This window comes from Dryobates pubescens, chromosome 2 (genome assembly GCF_014839835.1).
Source record: "Dryobates pubescens isolate bDryPub1 chromosome 2, bDryPub1.pri, whole genome shotgun sequence".
Lineage (NCBI taxonomy): Eukaryota > Metazoa > Chordata > Aves > Piciformes > Picidae > Dryobates > Dryobates pubescens.
In genome coordinates, this window is record NC_071613.1 from 42,754,228 (window position 1) to 42,778,102 (window position 23,875).

General features: G+C 43.0%; 1 protein-coding gene across 3 annotated transcripts in view; it reads left to right on the plus strand.

Moving 5' to 3' along the window:
* The first annotated feature begins 491 nt into the window (after window positions 1–491).
* Window positions 492–23,875, plus strand: part of GLI2 (GLI family zinc finger 2) — a 193,412-nt gene continuing 170,028 nt past the window's right edge. For 2 of the 3 annotated variants that reach the window (XM_054176191.1, XM_009911123.2), the window contains exon 1: window positions 492–563. The gene's annotated coding sequence lies outside the window, so the exon portion shown is untranslated. Of the gene's footprint in view, window positions 564–919; window positions 951–23,875 lie in introns of those variants that run through there. The other variant, XM_054176201.1, reaches the window with a different exon arrangement.

Here is a 23,875-nt window from a genome sequence, read left to right on the forward strand (position 1 = left end):
TTTTTTTTTTTTTTTTTTTCCTACGGGGCCTGGAGGGGGGGGGGAGGCGTGGGGGGGGGAGTTAGGGGAGGCAAGAGAAAACAGACCCTACAGCCAGTTTCCCTCTTGTGTCAGGGCTTGAAAGCGCTGCAGCGTCTTCTCTGCAGGCTGCTGAACTTCAACCTGTGTGCGTGCGTGTGTATACATATATACACACGCATAAAACTATGTGTATGTGTGCACGCCGTGTCCCGGCCCGGGCTGATGGGCAGCAGGAGCCGCTCCGCAGCGCCCCGCACCTCTCGAAACTGCTCCCGGCCCTCCCCAGCCCTGCCTTCTTCCCCGCCTGCGTCCGCGAAGCTGCTCCGCGGCAACAGCCAGGAGAACGCGGTGTCGCCGCCGGCATTCGCGGCAGCTTTTGGCGAGGAGCGGAGCAGAGTTGAGGGGAGAGGCACAAAAGGGAAGGACGGAGGGAAAGTCCCTCCCACGCCCCCCTCCCCCAAGTTTATGATGGGGGTCCGGAGGAGCAGCTCTGCTCCGCAGCAACCGTTCGCCTGCTGAAAACTTGCTGCTTCGCTTTTGGGGTAAAGTTGATGCTTATTTTGTCTTTTTATTGTGCTTTTTATTTATCCCCTCTTCTCTCCTTCTCCCGCTTTTGTCGGAGGTGCTCGGTGGGGTGAGGGAGGGAAGAAATTTCTCGAGGGGCTCTTCTCCAACGGGTGCTTGGGGGGGTCCTGTCCCGTGTCCTGTTCTCCCCTCCCCCCGCAGGTGAGCGGGGCTGACGCGGTCGCGCGTGTGTGTCCCCGGTGTGTGACTCCCCCCGCCCCAGATTCTGCCAGGAGTGGGCTTTGGGCCGTGCCTCTACGGCCATTGTTTTTCCCGGGGGCTGCGGTGACAGTCCCAACCCCGAGCCGCTGCGGGGACGGCTTGCCCCGGGTCTTGGAGGACGGCTGGGCTCCCCACAGCCAGCAGTGAGTTTGGTTTGTTTTTTTGGTTTTTTTTTTTTTTTCAAATTAAGTTACCCACCTTCTCCCCCCCCCCCCCACCTGGGAAGGGGCAATCTTTCGACAAGTATATTTGCTGAGGAATTTAAAAAATTCTCTGCTGCAACTTGATCCCTGTGTGATGAGGAGCGGCTCGGAGAGACCCGGACTCCAATCCTATTAAAGACTTAGAGAGTTGAGAGTTTTCCCCCCAGACTCGGTGGCTTTAAAACAATCGAGGAGGAGGAGGGGAGGGAGATAGGCTCATCTAGATGCCTTTTCTGCCTCAAGCGATTGCCATCATTTCCTGGGAAACCTGATTTTTCCAGCGCAAGGGCTTAGGGTGGTTTATCAGCGGTCCTACCGCTGTCCTTGCTGCCGATTTTCCGGCGGTTATAGGGTTTTTACAGATTTCTTTTTATTTTGCTGACCTGCAGCTTGGGCTTCAAAACTTGGCGGGATGGGGCCGCTCATCTGCGCGGGCGCGGTGGTGGTGCGCGCAAAGCCGCGCCCCCTCCGCGGGGCCGGGACCAGCTGTCCTGGGTGAGCCGGGGCCGGGGCCCGGCATGGCCTCCCGGTATATTTCGGGGGTGGGGGGGAGCAGCTGCCCAGGCGCGGGGTCACGGGAACTGATGCGGCGAAACTTGTGCCTGTCTATAGATGCCCCGGTGTGTCCTCCAGCTGCGGTGCTGGAAACCCGTCTACCCGCCTTTCTGCCCGTATAAATTAGCATTTTATTGGCGTATCGTGTTTATATTTTTACAACCACTGATAAAGGGACTTGTTGTAAAACTTTGTCCACCCCCTGCCAATCCCCTTCACTTTTTAATTTTGTTTTGGTTTTTTTGCAACCGAGGCTTTTGGGATGTACAAGAGTTTGAAAGCAAACGTTTGACTAGCGTGCTGCATAAAGCAGCATTTAAACAAATACTGTATTGGCATGCTCTGTGGAGTTGGTGCCAGAAAAGTAAAGTAAATAAGCCATGAAATTCAAAATATACAGAAGTGGAATAGACTGATTTGTTCTAAGGCTTGCTGATTTGATCTGTTTGTTCTAGCTACCTTGCTTTAAAAAGAAAAAAAAAAAAGTTAAAAAAAGAAAAAAAAGTTTGGGGCTTTTGTAGCTCTAAACTCAATTCACTTCACTTGAAAAGAGACTACATTCACCTGGAAAAAAGTAGCCTGATAAATAATTGTCTATGGTCCTGGGATGTTTGAAATGCATGGTAATTGCTGCATGCAGCAACTACAGTTAGTGAATTGGTTTGGTTCAACTTTTTTGATGGGTGGATATGGTAATTTGTATTTTGGCTGGAACTTGAGGAAATGTTGACACCTGTCAGACTTTGAATTGCAATAAAAATGTCATATTGAATGTTATTGCAAAACTGACAACTTTTAAGAAGTGAATGAAATTCATTATGGCTTTTCCACTGTAAACAACTCTTGGAAATTTGTCATTTGATTGAAAACATGACCTATCTGTAGCACTGAAAAGTGCCTGATCCACTGAAGATGTACTGTTAATCTGCGGGTATGTGTATATCCAAGCCTCTGCTGTATGTTTGTGAAACAGCTAATCTTTAAAGCAAGGTGAGGTAAGATTCACTTGATCTCGAATGTTGTTATTGCTTAAAGTATGAGACTTTGAAGTGCCCAGAAATGCAACTGCTGTTCCTCAAAGAAAAGCAGATCTCAAGGACTGTTTCCAACTTCCTTTCAATGTCTTTTTTTTCCAGTGTGTCAAAGGGGATGTATACAGATGGACAAATACTGTTGGTGTGAGGTCATTCATCTTGTGAAAAATTAGAGCCATAGAAGAATCTGAACAAGATGTATATGCCAATATAAATCTAGTGTAATATAACTGAAGCTGCTCCAGTTTATCCTTGTATAAAAGAAAACATAACTTGACCTCAGATAGACAATACACAGCAGTCTGCATTCCTTAACATCACACTGAGCACTGAAGTCACATGTAGAAAAGACAGCCTTGTTGTGGTGTATATGTAAGGACCAGTGTTACATGCATTATTTTGAAAGCCATTTTAAACTTTTATGGCAATGAATAACTTTTGAGTATGGTTTCTGTGATTCTAGTGATCTTATTGATTTATACCACAAGTTCCTCTTCAGTGGCACATTTGTGTAAAAGCTGTACAGGGTCTGGAGCTATGTGGTCATCTGTGTGGAGGAAGAGTTAAATGAGCACTACAGCATTGTATAACTTGAAAAGATCTTTTTCATGATCCTGATACTTTATTTCTTTTTAGAGAGTTTGAGTTTTTCTAATGAGTTTTCCAGTCCTCTACCCCCTCCCCCCCCCCCCCCTTTTTTTTTTGTGTGTGTGTCTAAGAATATGGTAGAGCATCTAATCTAATATCAATAGCATTAACCCCATTCTTTTCTTCTAAGTACAGAGAGCACTTGGTTAACTGCTTCCCCTGGTTTTGGTGGCATACTGTAAGCCAGTTGTTTGCCCTGTAGTCTGAAAGGTACACAGATACTACATGCTTTTGTACTCTCAGAAGTGCTCTGTTCATACTGAAGTTTCCAGTGCAGATTAGTGGAGGCAGCGGAGTCAGTAAGCGGTCACCAAAATCTGTATGTATTTGTGCAGCAAACACCTATCTATTGCCCCATCACAAAGCCTCCACTTAATAATCTGGCCAAGGATTTCAAGGCCGCGAGTTTTTTCAAAGAAGCTACTTAGGGACATTAGATGTGACTATAGCATCAAACTAATTAGTTGCCACTCCATTTCTGTGAAGCTTCCAGGGCTTTATAGAAATGTGATATTTGCACTTCTTACTTGCTGCTGAGGCATTGAGGTTAAGCAGTCTCTGCTTTTTGTCTGCTTTTTTAGTGATGGGAAAGATTCCAGGGCATTGTTCGAGAGCTGCACAAACCCTGCTATGTACCTAGGTAAATATTTTAAACAGTTGCGCATTTGGACAACTTGCCACAAAGCATTGAGTGGTATTTAGGGTTTGCTTCAGTTCTGTTCCCAGGGCCTTTTTAAAGAAAGCCAAAACAACAGGAGGTATTTGGGAATTAATTGAAACACCACTAAGTGAAATGGCAAAGAATGAATTCTAGTATGAACGAGGCCAAGAAGATGTTGTGTAGAAAAGTAAATACAACTTGTGTGCCTGCGCATCCCTGCATATGGGTACACACATGTATGCATGCATGTGTACAATTCTCGACTCATGAGTCATGTACACAGCAGATCCCAGATGCATCTTCTAGAAATTAACTGCTGTTGGGTGTGCAAGTAATGAGCATTGGATCCTGCGCAGTAGTCTTGATAGTTGCAGAGGCACCAAGGTTTTCCTTGTGAACAAATGACTGGAATGGAAATATGGGGTAATCAGGGGTAATTTTCTGCAGACCAGTTCCGGGGGATGGGGTGTGTGAATACATGGTAGATACGTGTAGTCCAGGAGAGGCCACAGAACTTGGCTTCATTCATGCTCATCTACTGTAAAACCACACACTCTTTAGTTTATTGTAAACTAAACAAAATCAGACACACAAAAGATGAAATGTGCAGCACGAAGGGAACAGTTGTTGTCCTGTAATTCAAAAGTAGTTCGGAGCTGTAAAAATTGTTTAGGATTTGTGAGTATTCAGTACCACTGAAAAATAGGCCTTGGTGCCTGGAAGTGGATGTTTAAAATATAAAATGTTTGAAATTGGTCTCATTTGGGCCCCTGTTGCAATGACTGGGGGCATTTCTGGTACTGTCATGAGTCACTGGTGAATCTTTTCTCATCATTTCACAATTATTTGCAATTGGCTGTCACCTTCATGCAACTGTAAATATTCCAAGAGGAAACAATGCAAATTAGAACTGTAGGTACCAGGATCTTTGTACTGGATGTATTTCTTTTTACATTTCTTTTTACTTTCTAAGTGTTCTTTTTCATATGAAAAGAGTTTAGCAGCTTTATCCTTATTCAAGTCTTTTCTATTTTGTATCTGCTGGGGAGAAAACCATTAATTTTGAGGAATGGTGAGAGTAAGCCTTAAGCTCTCTTTGACGTTTTAGTTTAACTTGAATAGGTTAATTTTATTTTATTTTTTTAAAAAGAAAACAAGTTGGTGGGAAGTGTGTTTTAACTGTGAGCGCCTGATTTCAACCATTAGCATAAGAAAAAAAGTTTTAGTGCATTTACTATTGTATTGAATGAAGAGTTCCAACAGTCAGGGGAAAGAAAGTAAAAAGGCTGTAAAGAAATGATGGTCTATTCAGATTATTCAGCAGCCCAAAGCTCTGGTCATCTGCCTCTGAAATCTGTGATCGGGATATCACTTTTATCTTCCTGTGCCTTTCTCTCGCCTTTTTCACATGTTCAGTTTTGTCAAGGTTTATTGATCACGTTTTCTTCTCTGCAAATCTGTGGAAAATTTAATGAACCAAAAACAACAGAGAAATAAAAGGAACTTTTTATTCATTAGCACTAGATTGAATTTTATTCTATAGTGACTACTCTTCTGCCTCCCATGTGTGTCATTGTGTCATTCCTGCAGGACTTACAGTACATACAGTGGGGATGGCTGCACTGTTAATTCTTTTCCAAGGAAAAAGTTTGTTTAATGTTGTGATCTCACGGTAGATCCAACCCTGCTGCTTGTCTCTTCTTCTCTGCCCTCCTGACATTCATATTCTTGACTGTGGTGCTTCTGCCGCTCAATACCTTAAAGTGTGTATTCCGCAGAGCATTTACCTCTTCAAGAATGAAATGTATTTGCTACCTAGCAATTAAACCCAAATTTAAATGATTGCAGATTAGCAGTAATTATTTACAGTCCTGATTGTTTTGGTGCTATGATCCTTGTTCATTACACATCTGCTTTGCCGTGGTGCTGCCCCAGAGCGCTTTGTGATGCAAATGCTTTTGTTAACTTACAAATAGTTTCAGTATCTAGATCATCTCAGGTGACATATTTAAGTCTCTTCTTTTTTCCCAGATGGACTTAAAAAGCTGTAATTAAATGTGGCTTCTAGTATGATTAAGCTTTGCTAACATTTTCCATGGAACCATTTACTTGAACTCTGGCACTTTCTGATCCTGTCACTGGAAGATTTTTCAATAAAGGACCCTTTTAACATTAATTTAATTTCATTTAATGCAGCTTGTGAGCGCAAGGAAATAAGTTAAAATGGAGGATGTATCAGCCGGAAAAATTTCTTGATTCCAAGTAACTTCACTGCTACTCTGTGTTTAAATGCCAAGGTGTAAATCCCAGGGGAAGGAAAACCACATTGTCCTGTAGAATAGTCCCAAATACTGTCATAATGACTGGTACCATCAATGCTGATGCCTCTGAGGGATGAGCTAAAAGCCACAGAAGGGCATCCATGCTTGAGATTGTAATATCACCTACAGCGATGGCCCATCTGTGACTGCATCTTTTTTTCTGTGCAATGGGTGACTCTATGTTCTGTAGGAATACACACTTGCATCTTGAACTGCCTCTAAATCTAGAGAAAGAACTTTGTGTCCAGCAGAAGGAATCCTTCTGGGGAAACCTGGACTCCTCTGTGGAGGGAAAACAAAACAAAGTAATAAAGTCTTCTATCCTCTGTGAAATGTGGGATTTTACTGTAGGTAATTCATTCACATGAAAATAATGAACATGCCTTCTCTGCGTTGCTCCACTGCTCAGCAGAAGCCAGCGTGTGTCCAGCGCCTCAGTGACAAGCAGCCTGCAGTCACAGTCCCTCACCTGTGCTGTGATGTACCAAACACCCTTGGCAGGGGACCGGCTGGTCCTCCCCAGGATCTGCAAGGGGTGGTCAGCTGCACAGCTTTATTTCTGCAGTAGCAGTGGGAACACTTCCAGTGTTACAAATGGAGTTCAGATGAGCAGGTGATGTTGTAATATCACACCACTGTGGCTTTTTTCCCAGCACTGGAAGCTTTAAGTACCCATTCTCTGGAAGTTAGATTGTTTGTTGTTTTTTTCTTTAAATGTCCATGTATTTAGTGATTGTATTTTCTTAGTACAAGAAGATCACCCAGAACGTGTCTAGCACTGTGTTAAACAGCTTGATTCTGTTACTGAAATTCTTTGAAAACATCTTAGCAATTTTTTTTCTTTCGGCTTGGAAAGTGGCATCCCTAGCTAAAAATCAGAATGCCCCTTCCCTCCATAAAGACCTGTGAAGTCCTGTTGGAACCCCTTTGTTCACACCTCCTTCAAAAGTGATGTCTTTTGATTGCACCAGTGTTAAAAGAGCATCAGTTCCCGACACCAAGATAGCTTCTTTTCAGAGCAATGCTCAGCAATGCCTCTTTGTGCAGTGGACAATGCAATAAGTCAGACAGGACTCTCTGAGCCACCTCTGTAAGGAACTGTAAGGGCTGCTGAAGTACACTTGTGTTAAGTTGAATTGATTGAAATTTAATGGCTGTTAGTAGCTATGAATGGTAATGATTTTCTAGAGTATCTTCACCATGCTTGACATTAATAACTGGAGAGTGTGTATGTGTGACGCTAGTGTGTTACTCATTTTTAAAGATGCTTTCTCCCAGCCCTCTTTCCCATAATTTAGGTGTTTTGATGCTTTGGAAAAAAACAAACCATCTTGGACTTCGAAGAGCACGTACATCTTGTCAGCATAATTTTGTGCTCATGATTTTTATTTTTTCCAATTCCAACATAAATCAGACTACAATATAGGGAGAATGATGAATTTGTTTTACATGCCACCATGAATTAATGCTATGCAAATAGAAGCTTTACAGGTGCTGTGATTTACTTAATAATTTCAAGTTCTAATATTTAAGCTCATTCATTATGTTTGAGTAAAAAAAACACACCACAGCATGTTCATATTTTTAAACGTGAAATGTGAGATTTGTGTGCATTTGCTGTGTGCAGTTGCTGTGTAAGCACATTTGATGGCTAAGAAAGAATCAATCAGTGTTTGCATTCAGCGTCTTATTCCTGTAGATGTTACAGAGAGATTTCAAAGAGAATAATCAAACATTTGCATGTAAGGAGAGGAAGATGCAGGTAAAACAGCCTTCAAGGATATAAAGAAGCAGAAAACTGCCAGAGTTAAGTTTTTTGGCCTTTAAAAATGGAGCAGGGTGACGTAATTTTGCTATGCAAAGTGGCCTTTATTTCATCTTGAGCAGCTCACTGTGAACTGCTCACAGATCTGCTGTCTTCACCATGCAGTGAGGATGAGCCAAGGAGCTGGTGAGAGCTATAGGCATCCTGGGTCAGAGGTGAATGCGGATGTGATCGCAGGGTTTTCAAGCTTTGATATAATTTTTAGTGTGCTTCCCAAAGGCTAAGGACAAGGGGGAGAAAGTTTGACACATAAATACATCTTGGAATCTCTGAAGATAAGAATAGATTTTGGCTTTATTTCTCAAAAAATTGAGGTCACTGTGGTCTGATGACAGGCTGAAAGCCCATCACTCAATTTATTTTCCATACTTTTTCTTTCCATTTTTTTTCCCCTTTAAATGAGCAGATAGAAGCTTATTTTTGATACACTGTACATATTGAGTTAGTGACATGGTATTCAAGTTTTGAAATTTGTGGCCCCAGGGTCAAAGATTTAGCATCAAGATCAGGGCCTCTCTGCCCATGTAGTAAGTAATTTGGTAATGCAGATGAGTGAAAAGTGAAGCTTTACAAAATACATCTGCTCTATGCAACAGGACCATGTGTTTGCATGATTGCCACAGCCATTACTCATGGGAGTAGGCTCAAGAGGTTGGTCCTTGACCTCTTCAAGCCTAGGAGACTGTTGACCAGGGAGCAGAGTGGTACTTGGCTTTTAGTAATGTTGACAGCTTTGTCTTTTGGTGTGTGTGTTCTTGAAGAACTCAGAGGAGAAATTCATCCCGATGTGCCATTCAAGCCAAGGGTTTAGCTGGGTGTTAAAGGACCATTTGGGAAGTGGTGCACAGTGTATGTACCGTGGTCAAGTTAATTATGTTGCTTTGGCAACCACAGCTTTGGTATTTCCTGACTAGGGCTCGTTGATGGAGTCATATTCCAATATCTGGCATCATCAACACTAAACCTTCTTGCAAATTCACATCAGTTTTGTCCAACAGTTACAGAAAAAAAAACAAAACAAGAAGAGGGGTTTTTCTGACAGTGTTAAAAAATAACTATTTTACAGGTTTTGTGTTGAAATAAGTTTCTATTTAGAATTTTAAAATATCATTCCATTGTAGGAAATAGAGTAGCAATACAATTGATTCTCCAGTGGGTTCCAAGTGATTGTTTCAAATTTGTGAAGTATTTCAGCATTTGGAGATTTTGTTCCAATTCACAGTAAGCCAGATTTGGAAATTGTAAATTCCTCTGTAAAATGCAGTAAATGTATCCCAAACTTTGCTCTTCCTTTCTCAGAACTGTAAGGCAATACAGAGCTGAGCGTAGTACGTATGTTACCCAACCGTGCCCATGGCTAAGTTTTTTGCCCTTGATTTAATGGGCTGTGTTGTTGGGGTCCCCCCCTTTCTTCCCCTCCCCTTCTTTTAAAGAAAAGGGACTGAAAGGAAAAACACTGCACATACTGTTTCAGCAAAGCCTGCACCTAACAACTGACCCTGCTGCAGCACTCTTAATCTCTGGTTTTTATTTGAGAAAATGTTCCTACCTCTGTGTTTTCCTCCAAGGCCTCTGGCAGGGCTTGCTAAAATATAAATGAATTGTTAGACTTATTCTGAGAAATTCACTGGTGCTGTAAGTGAGTTCATCCCTCTGGGACAAAGCACACAGGGGGAGGTGGGCGGCAAAAGGCAGGTCCAGATCTGCATCATGGGGACCGGGATGAAACAGGGCAGTGCTGGCAGCCGCTGGAGGTTGCACCATTCTCCCAGGAGCATGCAAGGTGAGGGATCCTCCTTTGCTTTCCAGAGGGCATTTCCAGCAGTGCAGATGGCATGGGGATCATTGCCAAGGCATTAATTTCCTTTAATCTCTTTTCAGGGTAGAGATACCCAAGAGCTAGACACCATCCAAGCTGTTGAAGGTGGGAGATGAGCAAAGCTTGCTTGGTGGGGGGAACTCACTGACAGTGAGCTCTTTGCTGCCCTTTCTGGCTGAAACATTTCAGGTCACCTTGGGTATCTCCGCTCTGCCTGATGGTTTGCCGGGGACCCATTGCCTCAGATTAGGCTTGATGTTTTTAATGTGTTTGGTGTAGTTAGACAACAATGTGCTTCCACAGTCAGGCTGAAGGAAGGGCACATAAAATAACTTGGGACCCCGAGCCATGATCATTTTGATGTCTTCTTCCTTTGCTGTTGAAGATGACACTTTGCAGCATAATGGAACCTCCTGTCTTTACCCCAGTTCCCTCCTACTGTTGCTGCCTGTGGAATAACCAAGCATGTTCTTGGGGTTTACCAGCAGATGTGCAGGGAAGGTGAAGAAGGCAACCACTCAGGATGTCCTCTTCAAAGTGGCTTTTCCATCCTTTCCTTGTCTGCACTCTTCTGGCATGGTGCAGCTGAGGGGCTGCCATGCTGGGGCTGGCTGGATGTTAGCCTTGTAATGAACTGAGAGCAGTTGGGTTTTTGTTGTATTTTTTTTCCCCCCTCTCATGTTGTTAGTTGCTAGGATGAGGTCTATGCTCCTTGCATGCCAAATGGCGTGCCTTCTGGGTGTACTAAATTACAAACCTCCTGTGTAGGCTGGACCAGGAACCATTGGTGCAGCAGTTCAAACAAAGTGCAGTGCTGCAGGTGCTCTTTTGCTGGCTGCTTGCTTCAAATGTCACACCTCTCCTTGACTTAACATCTATGCTATTTCAACATCTCACATGAGCTAATGGAGTTCAGGTATCACCTGTTTCTGCCTCTCTCCCTGGAGGTCACAGATTTCTGGACACCCTTGAGATGGAGTTTTACGGTCATCGGTGGCATTTTTAGGTCACACAACTGCAGCACTTGGTCTTCTTGCCAGCTAATCAAATGACTAATTAGTTCATATATTGCTGCCATTATCTTTTTCTCTAGCTTTGGTTCAGCTCTACAGGATGAAGCCTGCTAGGAGATGACTTCTGGGAATTATTTGATTGGAAACTTAGAGGCAGATATGGTCAAGAGACTCCATATGAGCAATCATCAGTGCCTGTGTTTGCGTACCTTGATTCATCCGTGTATATTAAGGCATCTGTCAAAGCACAGTGTTTAAAGACAGCCTTTCTGTAAGCCTTCACATGATTATGGCATTGAAGATCCCACATTCACAGCTCTTTTAATTCCATTGTAATGTGGGTTATTTCCACAAGATGATTATTATTTTTTTTTTCACAAAGGCATCCGTGTAAGTATATTGTAGTTTATTTTTACATACATTCATATTTGCCTCAGGGCATTTTACCGTGCACCCTCTAAAATGTTCACAAATGGACGTGGGCAGTGCAAACCTTTGTGTGTATTGCAGTCACATTAACCCACATTATTTCCCACTTTTCTCAGGTGTTGATGGCATCTGGTTGCGACAGATGCTTTCTGATAAAGCCTTCAGATCAACATGCCTTTGGAGACATCAGTGCACTGTGTTGGTACTTGCAGATTGCTGTATCCAAATACTCTTCTTTAATTGTCTTATTAAGTAGAGAATTAAGCTCTGTGCTTTGACTGTTTTGGTGCCAGTGATTCTTATTGCAGGCTTTGGCACTGCACCGCGTTGTGTTTTAAAGAGACAGCATCACTTTAATGATGTGGGAATTGAGTTGGAGGATAAAAATCCACTGAGAACAATGGCTGACTGAGAGTATGGTATGTCAAATCTGATTTTACGTTCTTCTCTTCAGATTGTTAGGTGGGGGGTTTAGTTCAAATGCCTGCGACGACTTAAGAAATGAAAAGCAGAAATTCTCGCTGCTGCCAGACCACAGGCTCCTCAGCGCCAGACTTGCAGACGAATGTCACATGTTGCTGTATGTTTTGAAAGCATACCATGTGTTATTCTTTAACTGTCTCAGTCCTTCCCCCAGCTATAGCATCTTCTCAACTAGCCAATCTCACAGAAAAAACTTCTAATGAAATAAATTTACCTCTTCCTCCCCTCCCATGCAGACCGTGGGACGTGTTCCCCTCTACCTGTCACTCCACTCAAAGGTCTCTGTCTGTGAACTTGCAGAAGTGATTTTAACTTGACTTCATGTAACTCTGCCTCTCATGCTTTAAATCAGGCACTTTTGACACCAATATTGCAGCTTATGTTGTGTGTTAGGATCAAGGAGCTCACAAATGACTTAACATATGCTTAAAACTTCTTTTTTCTTTTTTTTTTCCATGGAATATAATATGTTTCAGTTTAACTTGGCTGTGGCTCTAGATAACAAATGTTTGCTGTTAGAATCATTGTGTTTCCAGAAACATTTTTTTTACTTCTTCTTTTCTACTGTCTTGGATTAATGTTTCCTCCAGCTAATGACAGGACTGGACATGCAAACTAGATTAGAGCATAGTGTGAATAGTATGAATTGAAAATGCTATTGCCTACAAAGTTAAGTGGTTTTCTGTGAGGTCACAAGAAGTAAACTGAAAGCAAACAGGCAGATTAATTCAGATCTCTTGGGTCCCTTCTCTGGAGAGAGCAGGTCCCAGGGGATTTACTTTTAAAATATTCTTTGAAACCCTGACCGTGCCTCTCCCCTCAGCCTACAACATTGCAGAACCTTCCCACTGATGGCCAAATTGTGTATGTACAAGAGATCAGAGTCTGGGTGTCACTCCAGCAGTTCAGCCATGGGATACTGCACCTCTTCCTCATCTGTGGTGACAGGATGACTGTGGCAGAAGAGGAGGTGGCAATGGCAGCCCACTGCTGTGACTGCCATGGTTGGCAAAGGCTGTTTCATGTTAGAAATGCTCCCTGGGGCTGTCTTCCACAGGAGGTCTGCTCCTCATTTCAGCAGGGGCTGGAGGCAGCCAGTGCTTTTGCTCAACAAGTTTATTAAGCTTGCCTCACCAAAAAATTCCATGGTTTGGGAAACCCTACGGCTTCAGTTTCTTCAGCAAAGGACCTTTGAGTTGGTCTGATGGTAGGACTTTAGGTCATATCTCTGATAAGCCAGAAAACATTAGGGATTTATGTTAAAGGATAGATGATGAGGGCTGGGAAGACTAGAGCAGGGGGTACAAGGAATCACACATGCATATCTATGTGTGCTAGCTGTAGGTATGTTCTAGATCTCTGCTGAAAATGTATTGTACTTCATCTGTATTCCTCGGGGTTCTTTTGTTTATTTTTAAATCTTTCTTCTTTTTAAACACTGCTGTGAGTAGGATTTATGCAAGTGCTTGCATCCAGCTGTATCTTGCAATTGTAGATGGTGCTCCCACCAGCCTGGGACCTCTTAGGTGCTCAGTGTGCCAAATGATATCCCAGTTTGCAACTGTATTTGCCATACTGGAAACTAGATGGGTCTGCATACTTATTCTACTCAAAAGCCTCTAGATTTGAATCCATGCAGAAAGGCAGGGTCCTAACCTGTCTTGGAGTTCTCCCTTCAGTAGAAATGAATGATTTATTGTTTTACTATGAAAACCAGACAATAATAGAAAGTTTATATTTCTCATTCAGTTGTAATTGTGAGTTTGGTGCTTGAATAAGGTCTTCAGTGTTCAGAAAAAACTTATCACCATCCCATGCAAGTGCAGGATTTCCACCAAGCTTTGTCCACCAAGTCCTGCTATGACTGGGACTTCCTTCCTTACCAGTTCCTCCTGTTTATTAGGCACTGCAATGCTTGAACCAGGCTCAGCAACCAGCTGTGTTGTCAGGGTAGAAAAATTGTTGGGACATGGCAAGTGCTCATGCTAGGACCATCAGCCTAAGGGAGAGCCAAGTTCTGTGTACTGCCCAGCTAAAATACATAGCTTGTGTCTGTGGGAAGGAAGATCCTCATTTCCTGCTAGTGAGACTGCTGGAAAACAGTGCTACGTGGCTGGAGATTGAGCTAGATGGGGGGGACCATGTGGATCAAAGTTAAAAGGAGAAAGCCATGAGAAAGCAGGAGGAATGATGCCTTCTACTTGCAAACCAGCTTGTTAATTTTTAAGTGATTCCCCCCCTTCCCCTCCAGTTTAGGAATCAGTTGTGTTAGTTGTAGCAAGACTCTAAAACTGCTTAGCTTAGGCTAGTGCTTTTCACATGTTAGGGGAGAATTTGAGCCAGATGTAGTTAAGGAACTATTTTAGCCTCTGACTCTTTTAGTGTAACCAGGGGAATCTCAAGAAATTATTCCCATGTGCTGCCACCCTCGGGAGACACTGGAGGAAGGTGGAGGGTACAATACCCAGGAGCCCAGAGTCCTCAAAGACATGACTTTGAGGTGAGGAGTCAGGCCAGAAAAGTCTACTATGGGTCCAACACCTGGCAGCAGAGTTGGATGAGATGTCAGTACAGCTGCTGTTAACACTAAGCCATCTTTATCATCTGGCAGGATGCTTTTTAGGTGCAGTTTCCCAAACATTTCTGCTTCCTGAAGAGGCTCCAAGGTGCAGTGCTGCAGGTTGCCACCTTCTCTCTGTTGCCCTGGGCTGCCATGGGTGAGGGTGTGACATAGGGCCATTTAGAGCATGTTTGCAACACCAAAGGTGTGAAGCTCTGAATCAGCACCTAACGTATTTCAAGAGGTGGAGGAATGGGTTACCAGGTATTTTCACAACATAGGCATGCACAAGAAGGTAGTTTGACTTAGTCCTTTGGAAATACTGAAAAATGTTCCAGCTCTGTCACTCTCATCAAGGAAATATGACTGCTTTTTGTAATGCAAGTTCATAGCATAGAGCTAGTAAGTGATGACTGCATTATGAGATCAAATGCAACCAAGAAGACTTTCTTCCAGCCTAACGTGCGCTATTGGTTGCATGGTTTAGTTGATTAGGTGGGTTGGATGATAGGTTGCACACAATGATCTTCCAACCTGGTCTGGTCTATTCCATTCCGTTCCATTCCATTCCATTCTTTCTCCCTCATGTGACCTAACTGTACTAGATATGGAACTACTATGCTCTGCAACCATCCAGAGATTGTGCTAGAGTAGAATGACTTCTTAGCCTGCAGCCCATGTTCTGCAGCATGCCTTGTCTGTGTACAAGTATGCAGGGGCTGTTCCAAGATAACTGCTGTAAACAGGAAATGTCCACCAGGTTTGGAACTTGCATTGTTGTGACAGATACTCATTTCTAATGTTGGTGGCATATGAGAAGCTGCCGGAACCTGATCACCTTGATTTATAAAAGAGCTGGGCTGGCTGTAAGTTTGGTTGTTTCCCACAGGGCTTCTCAGAAAACAATGCTTTCCTTGCCCTTTCCTTCTCTGAGCCTTTTCTGTGGTTTGCAAAGACCGCCTTATCTTTCAGGGACGTGTTTGTGGAACATGTACCAGCCGTGCTCTGTTTGGGAGTGATGCCTATATGGGTTATGTTAGGCAGAAGAATTATTGCATTATTATGTGGCAAGTTCACAGACATTTTGCAGTCTGTGTTTTTGGGGGGCAGATCTTTGCCTTAAATTCATTGATCTTCAGTAGAACACCCAGCGTCCTATAGATGAGAAGGCTGGAATGTGAAATCGCCAGCTCTCTTTTCTGCTAGACCTGTGGGCAAGTGCAAAACCACAATCAGCTCACAGCTAGCCACAGCATGTGTGGCCTCTTGGCTCATGTGTAGTTAAGGGACATTAAGGAGTCCCAAAGAGACAGGCTTCCAGGCAACCTGCTGGCGGCTGCAGTTAAATACTGTGAGGGAAAGAAGGGATGTAAGACACCAAGCCTGCAGGAAAACAGTCTTCATTAGTTCTGCAACCCACTGAACAATTTGTGTTCCTTTATTAACTTTTTATTATGGTAAAAGTGACTAGAATAAAAATATTCCAGGTGCCAAGAGGATAAGCAGTGAATTAAAAGGATTAAGGTCTGAACATTTTATAGCTTTCAGAAAGATGTTATTAGATTTACTGGTTTAAGTTAAATTTACATGACTGAATTACTTCTTAACTTAGTAATGAGTTTTGTGGAGAAAAATACATCTGTTTAGGTGTTTTAGAATGACATGTTCCAGAATGCATCATAACCCTGTAGGCCATTATGGAAGAACAGAGTAGCTATCCTTTCTGTCATAATCCAAACGGATGCTGACTGGGCATTTGAGTCATCTTCTGGGAGTCAGCATGACCTGTATATTGTATAGGAACTGATAGCGATCCCTGTGGATAAGATAATGAGGGGACTGTTCCCAATGTTATATTAATTGTATTGCCAACTGCAATGTTTTACATTAGTTCAATTTTCATAAACTCTTGAATCGCTTTAAAATAACTTGGGCTTCTTAGCAGGTAAAAGCCTTTATTTTCTGTCAATGACTCACAGAAAACTGATGATTGACAGTGGCGCTTGTATTGGAGGTCACCTGGAATAAACATCTCTCCTGGTACCCATTGACACTGTCAAGTCCAGCCAAGCTCTAAGCTCCTGCCCTGTGTAAGGGTTCAGTATTGCTTCTGGTGTGTGTGTGTTGGCTTCCTCTGAATCCATGGTGCTTGTGTGTGGTTCTCTTTCCCCCCTACAGCTCCTCATGCAGCACACTTGTGTGTTGGACAGAGTCCAAATTTCTTCCCTCCTGGGGATTCCTTTGCTGTTAATTTAAGTGATGGCAAATGCAAACTTCTTGCCAGAGCTTGCTGTGTGTTTTTGGATGCTTTTTTTAGCTGTTCCCTGAGGGGTCAGCTTTTGTCCTTCCCCATTATACTTTCTGTTGTAGGAGAGAGGCTTTGAGCAGGAGCTGATGGTCCCACCTGGCTTTGAATGCATCTCTGACATGGCTTCAGTACCTAAGCACCCGTCCCAGTTTTTGAAGGCTTTTGCTTTGTTATTGTTTGCTCATGGCTGGGCTTATAATAGTGTGAGCATATATGTTATCTTAATAGCTGAATGAATCATTCATGCCTATAATAAAGTGTGTCTAAGTTCCTGCAGTACTGTGACCTGAGGATTTTAAATGCTGAATGGAAGTTAAAAGGAGGGGGGGAAAATGACTATTTTTAATAGGTATGCAAAACAGCTTTTCTCTTCAAAAGACATGGGGTTAATATGAGACAGAGTGAATGTGTTTAAAGTAAGCGAGTTCCCATCTGCTGTTAAGTCCAAGCTGAAGATTTTTAAAACTGAGGATGTGCAGATGGATGAGGCCACTGTCTGGAAAAGCACTCAGAGGCTGCAGTCTCCTTCCAGGTAGACCCTCAGTGGCAAGGAGTTTGTGCTAGCCAGGAAGCTTTGGAACAGCTCTTCTGTTTGAAGTCATCTGTGCCTTTGCTTACCTTCTGTCAAGGGGTCTGACCTTGTCACTGGAGGGGGTTTCAGCACCTGCCCCAGTGCTGAGCTCTGCTGCTTAGGGTTATTCTCCTAGACATAGCCAAGAGCCAGTTCAGTTCTCATGTTAACCCCCATCACCTGTTTTCAGCAGTCCTCCTCTTACTTGTCCAGACAATTTTGTTGGAGGAACTGTGCAGCAGGATACATTCACAGGACAGAGAAGAACAGAACTGGTTTTATGAAGGGGCGGGTGTTGGAGGAATGTCATCTGTTTATGCTTCATTTTGCACTGATCTTTCACAGCACACGGCATTTGCTTGAACCATTGAGGCTGTTTTTAAAAGCAAAGTATTTATCCTGGCACAGGGGTATGTAACCCCAGTCAGTGTGTATGGTGGAAAGTCCCTGGTGCAATACCCCCTTTCCTAGTGGGTAGGCAAGTGGAAGTGATGGTGAGGGAGCACTTCACCATGGCCTCCTGGATAGAGGGATGAGCCATTGAGGCTGAGAGCAGCATGGCAGGCAGACTTAGTATTTGTGGAGAGCACAGAAGCAGCAGGACAAAACTTCAAAATGAGATTCAAGTATGAAAAACACCTAGACTATCTGGAGGAAAAAACAGAGGAAGAGATGTCTAGGAAGAAGTACCTACTAGGATACCATTGCCCTCAGGAATCAATGGCTGAGTATGGAGATGCAGGTTTGCTGCTTTTCGTAACCTGAAGAGACCAAAAGAGGGTTTGGGTGCTCATCCTGCTGTGAGGAGGCAGCTGAGGATGTAGCACTGCTAAATGCAGGAAGCATAATGCATTCAGGTCTGCTTCACTCCATTACAACAGAGATTGACAAATTGGAGAGAGTTCAGGAGGAAAAAAAAGGTAACAGGAAAGCTTGAGGGATTGACTTATGAGAGAAGACCAAAAGAGCTGAATATGGATAACTTGGCTAAAGGATGACAAATGAAGTGGTTGAGATATAAATCTACAAATATCTGAAGGGTGTAAACACCAAGGCGATGAAGAATTATTTAGAGTGGTACAATGGGGTGTAACTAGAAGTAATGGGATGAAATTTAAGAGAAGGCAAATTTCAGCTGAATAATGGGAGAAGCTCTTTGACAGTATGATGTATTAGATTATGGGATGCTCTTCTAGCAGTATTCTTATTGCTCACTATTTAGGGCACAACCCTGTTTGTTAAGAAGTCAGAGTTTTCCGGAGTCCTTATTGAGGACAGTTTCAAATCATGCCTTTGGTTTTTATGTATTTGATACAGAGGCATACAGACCATACACCAAAACTGCTGTGCCCCTTAGCAGTTGCCCCATCTCCAGGTGTGGTGTAGTGGCTCTTGGTATAGCAGTGGTGTAATGCCTCTTGGTATAGCTGTGGTGGGGGAGAGGCCACAGGTCTGAACAACCCCTTGAGCTGCAATTCAATCTGCAGTACCTGCTGGCATGGAAACTTTGGCTGGGTTGGTAGTGTCCAGTCTTTGATCAGGACCTCCTTATACCTCTGTACTTCTTCCCATCCAGGCGTTGTAGTGTTACAGTTTAGGGGTTAGTTCAGTTATGATCTCTGGAATAGACTTCAAAGTTATGCTGTGCAGCTCTGTGTAAAAACTGAGAAATCTTCCACTTTGCCTCAAAGGAATCAGGACAAACAAGATCCCATTGATGCACGTGTTCTGTGGTCTTTTAGAAATCCATAATACTGTACCTTAACTTTTTCTTTAGAAACTCTCATTTCTTTTCCTGCTTTTCACTTCAGTTGAAATGCAAACTAAGGTCAAAGGATCACTTTCCTACTGGCAGAACACACTACATTGTCTGTCATTTTAAAATGTCCTCCACAGTAACTGAGGAAAGGCTCATTTCTCTACTCTTTATGTTTAAGAGTGACTCTCTCGAATGCATTTTGCTTCTCCTTATCTTGAAGGGCTAAATTAAAAAATTAGGCAAACTAGCTGTATAAATCAAGTTAGAGCATCTCAACTGAAATGGTAGTTTATCTTCAGCATGGGGAAGATGGCAGATTCATGTAATTAGAGAAACAAATGCAGCTGTAGCACTTAGCATACACTGGCAACTCAGCTATTCTGTTGAGGAGAGGGAAGACAGAAAACTTTAAAGCGTTGGCATGCTTGGAACATAAATGAGACAAGAGCTGAAAGTGTCTTTTATAATTGTTCTTAAATGTGTTTTGCATTGCTTATGCTGTCCCTGAAGTGGTCTGTGTCTGTGTGCTTCAGGGAAATTTCTGAGTTATGTCCTCTCTCAGTCTGTGGGAAGAAAGAACTGCTGAAGGGTTTCACTCTCCTCTGGATGGGGATGAATATTTTCTTTGCTGAAAAATGCAGTTTTGGTCTCCTCAGGACTGGATTAATTTGTTGAATGCTTTTCACAGAGAATTTTGTATGTGGGGAAATGTCAAAACAATTGTCTTCTTTGCAGCCCTTCCTGTCACTGAGGGCTGTGGTGAGCGAACACTCCTGGATAGGAGAGCTTTGCTTTGAACCACTTTTCATATCCAGATCAAGGGTGGATGTGTGTTTAGGTCCTCTCATCTCAGGAGAGCAGCATAACCACTAAGCTACCTCAAGCTTGCCACCTTAATTTAAGTGGTTTCCATTTGGCAGAAATAAATCATTTATGTCAATATGACTGCAGAATTATTTTTAAAAAATTGTTTGGTCTCACTTGTGTGCAGGAGTATCAGTTATTCTCCCTACCTTACTTCTGAAGCCACTTTAAAAAAGAAATTTTAATTATGCAGCTGAGGGTCACTAATAGCATTGGCAAGAGACATGATTGTATATTTATGGAGTTTGATTCACGATACTCCTGCATCTCTCTTATTAAGCAGAATTGGGCCCTACTCATTTCCCATTTACAAGGCAGACTTGCCAGTCATACACTCCTCACAAAGAGGATGAGGCAGATGTGTTCAGGGTTCCTTTTAACTGCTGTTGCAAACTCCTCTGAACTACATTAGTGAAGTACATTTTTGCAAACCATGTCCTGCAGCACACTGAGGGAAGTATTTGGGCCTCATGAATGAGGTCCTGTGGGAAAGGGCACCTCAGAATAAACTGCAGCAAGTTTTGGGGTCGCTGTAGCAGTCCAGGACATGTTCTTTGGTGATGGAGGTCTTGGAATGTCCTTGCAAAATGTTGATGCATGCCTTTAGCTTCCTGTCCTTCCTCAACCCTCTTGCAGGTGTGTCTGTACCACCTAATTCCCAGGCCGGTAGTCTAGAGCTAATCCTTTACAGCAGGGTTGGATTATGACCTGGAGCATATGGAGCATTCCTACCTTGTTGGTCTGCATTGATAATCTGCAGCTGAAGGGCCAAGGAGGTGGGTGGGAGCCCTGAAGTCCCAGAAGGAGCTGCAGAAATTCAGCTCCCAGAGGTCTGGCCTTCAAGAGCCAACCCATGCAGCACAGAATCATAGAATGGTTTGGATTGGAAAGGATCTCCAAAGGTCAGGTAGCCTGACCCCCTTGCAGTGAGCAGAAACATCCTTCACTAGATCAAGTTGCTCAGAGCCTTATTGAGCATGGCAGACTATACTTTTATCAGTACAAGAAAAAAAAGAAGTTGCCTTCCCCCCTTACACAGCAAGGGCAATGAAAAATCTTGATCCAGCTTGTGCAGTGAAAGGATTAATTTGCTGTGGGTGTTTGATTAATACAGCAGTAGTTTATCTTGTTACATTTCCCCATGGCAACTGCAAAAGAGTTTCAGATGTGCATGGCCTTTCCCATTCTCCTTCTACAGTGAAACAGATGTTTCACTGAGTGCTCCTCGCAAGGACAGACCACCACCCAAACCTATCTTCCAGCAGGGTATTAAGAAAAGCCCCAACTGAGGTAGTCAGCCCAAGTGCAAGGGAAACATCTTTCCTTCTTTTTTCTCTACCATGTGGGCAGGCTCATGAATGCGTGTGCATGACAGCCATGCTGTGGAATCAAGGTATTTTGGCTCAAAGTACACTATTGTTTTAGCAGCATTTAAAAGCTGAAGGGGTTTTAGCTAATTGTACTAGAGGGTTGCACCGTTTCCTCTCTGCCATGTGTATTTTCCTGGGCTTTTATCCTCTATTACTCCCATACCAGCACCCTGCCTTTATCTCTTGAAAGTCCTGTTCCTCAGCTCAGCACTGAGTGCCTCTGAGAGTAAATGTTTATAATGTTCATTTAGCTTTTGGTGAAATCTCTTCTAGCTTTCAAAGAAAGCTTTTTAGTTTGGTCTGCACAGATGTAGACTTTCAATAGGAGAAATTCCCTGAATTCAACTAATGGCCTCAGGACTGTGAAGTGTTGCTGATATGCTATAGTTGAATGTCCTTGTAACTCCATGTAAAAATTGTGTGCTACCTCTGATTGTGAGTTTAAGCGCTCCACAAAAGTAGATTTAGGCCTTTTAGACATGGAGCATATACTAACAGTACCTGTCTTTGTTTACATATAAATAAGATGTCTTTCCACAAGATGTGTCAGAAGCCAAGCTTGGGTTTTAAAGCGAATAAATAAGCAATGGAGGAGTTCTTCTATCACAAGGTGCATTGTGTCAACAGAAGTTTATTTCATTTGTCTGTTAGAATAGGAAGTGCTTTGAGTTTGACTTGTTACAATTTGCTGTTGCTTTCTGTTTTGTTGGGGGCTAACATGGCTCTTAGTCACTTTGTGTTCTGTTTTCCTAGGGAAAAAAAAAAAATCCTACTAGCTTGTTTTCTTACTACCCTTATTTTCCTTGGCAGAAGTTTATTATTTTATTTATTATTAGCTGCCATGGGCTATGGACAATCTAGCTCATCTTTGGAGGTCAATCATTCACTCATTTAATTTTCATGTTTATTAAAAAAAAAAAATAAAATAAAAAGTGAAGAGGTAGCCATAGGTGAGGGAAGTTTTCCCCAGGTTGCATTCTTAATTCACAGCAAGTCTAGATCAGTAGTGACTAGAGACTGTGATAACTAAGGCTTGTTCGCTCTGCCATCAATACGTGCGCAAGTGTTTTCCGCCCGTACCTTGCAAAATGCTTTAAGAAAATGCCTGAATATTGTAAGCCAGATGCATGTGTTAAAAGGCTGAATCACAGGTGGACAGTTGGGAGTATCAGATAGTGGTGTCTGGGAGTGGGGACCCTTGACTTCCCATCCTGGGAATCAGGCCACTGCTTCCCAGCACTGTGTGCATTGAGTTTCTTCTGAAGTCAGGTTCCTGGTGAGTGATAATCCCACCTGTGTCCCACCATGTCCTGTGGAACTTGGAGGCACATGGTGCTTAAGGTCTCGGCTATCTGCCAGCTTTGCAAAATACTGTATTCTAATGCAGAACAAATTTCCCAGGATTTATTGAGATGTCCAGAAAAATCAGCTGCCTTTGCAGTATGTCCACCCTGGATGAATGATTTCTTGTCATTTTTTCTGACAAGATGGGAAACTGAATGGCTGTGACTAAGCTGTGTCCTCAGTGTCTCTTGTGAGGGCAAGGAGGAAAGGGCAGCACTGGAGCTGGGCTCTGTCAGTCTGTGCCATGTGGTGAAGTGCAGTTCCAGCACCTCTAAGTTAGCATCAGATAAGAAGTGATAAGACAGGTTTAGCCATGTCCTGGCAGCTCGCTGATGAGGTCATGCAGCCTAGTACTGGGCTGCCTTGGACTGAACAGCCCCAGCTTGGAGGTGTCTAACGTGCTCTGTTCACAGCACAGACATGGCTGCATATGACTTCCAGAACTGCCAGGCTGAGGACTTTCACTAGGCTAAAGCTCCCTTGGAAATGTAGAAATGAAGGCAAAATAATTGGCAACTAACTAGCGCTGGTCGCCTGAATCAGTCTTCCATTTTTACGGCTTGCACCTATAAATCCTAGTAACTGTTGTAAAGGCGTGTTTGTATGTGAGCAGTAAGAGGAGGAAAGAACTGCTGGTATTGATCAAACTGGATCTTAAACTCTGATTTGTGTTGAGCCAGAAGGACTTAATCATATATATTTAACACAATGAAAAGCAACATGGGACTTGGGTAGACCATGTGTATAAGTGATGCTTGAGATGATTGAGAGCAGCTGAACCAGGCTTTGGATTTTGGAGATGTGGTTCAGCCACACAGTTGTGCTGGTGTCCCTGAACTTTCCTGGGTTTGAATAACATTTTTCTAGCTGAGATGTTTTTCAAGTATGAAGCTCAAAGACATCTTAACTGAAACTTTATGATGTGAAAATAAAGTTTTCTCTAGTAAGCTGCAGTTTGTCAAAGCAACAGCATGCATTCCAGTTGGGTTACAATGCCAAAGATTTCATCTCTCCCTGTGAATATCTGAAGAAAATGGAAACCTGGCATCTTAGTGCTACATGGATTTCTACACATCCCTTTCAACAGCTGGGATAAGCTACTCTGCTTTATCACACATTTCCCTTGTGTTATGAATCACCACCTTCTCTCCAGGCTGTTCACATGCAAGATACTTCAGTCTTTGGAAGCTCATGTGTTTGGCTAAGAGGAGCAAAAAAGGTTGCAAAGAGACTTACCCAAGGATAAGATGGATCTCAAATTTGGTTGCCTGACAAGAAAGGAATTGTCATATAATTGGAGC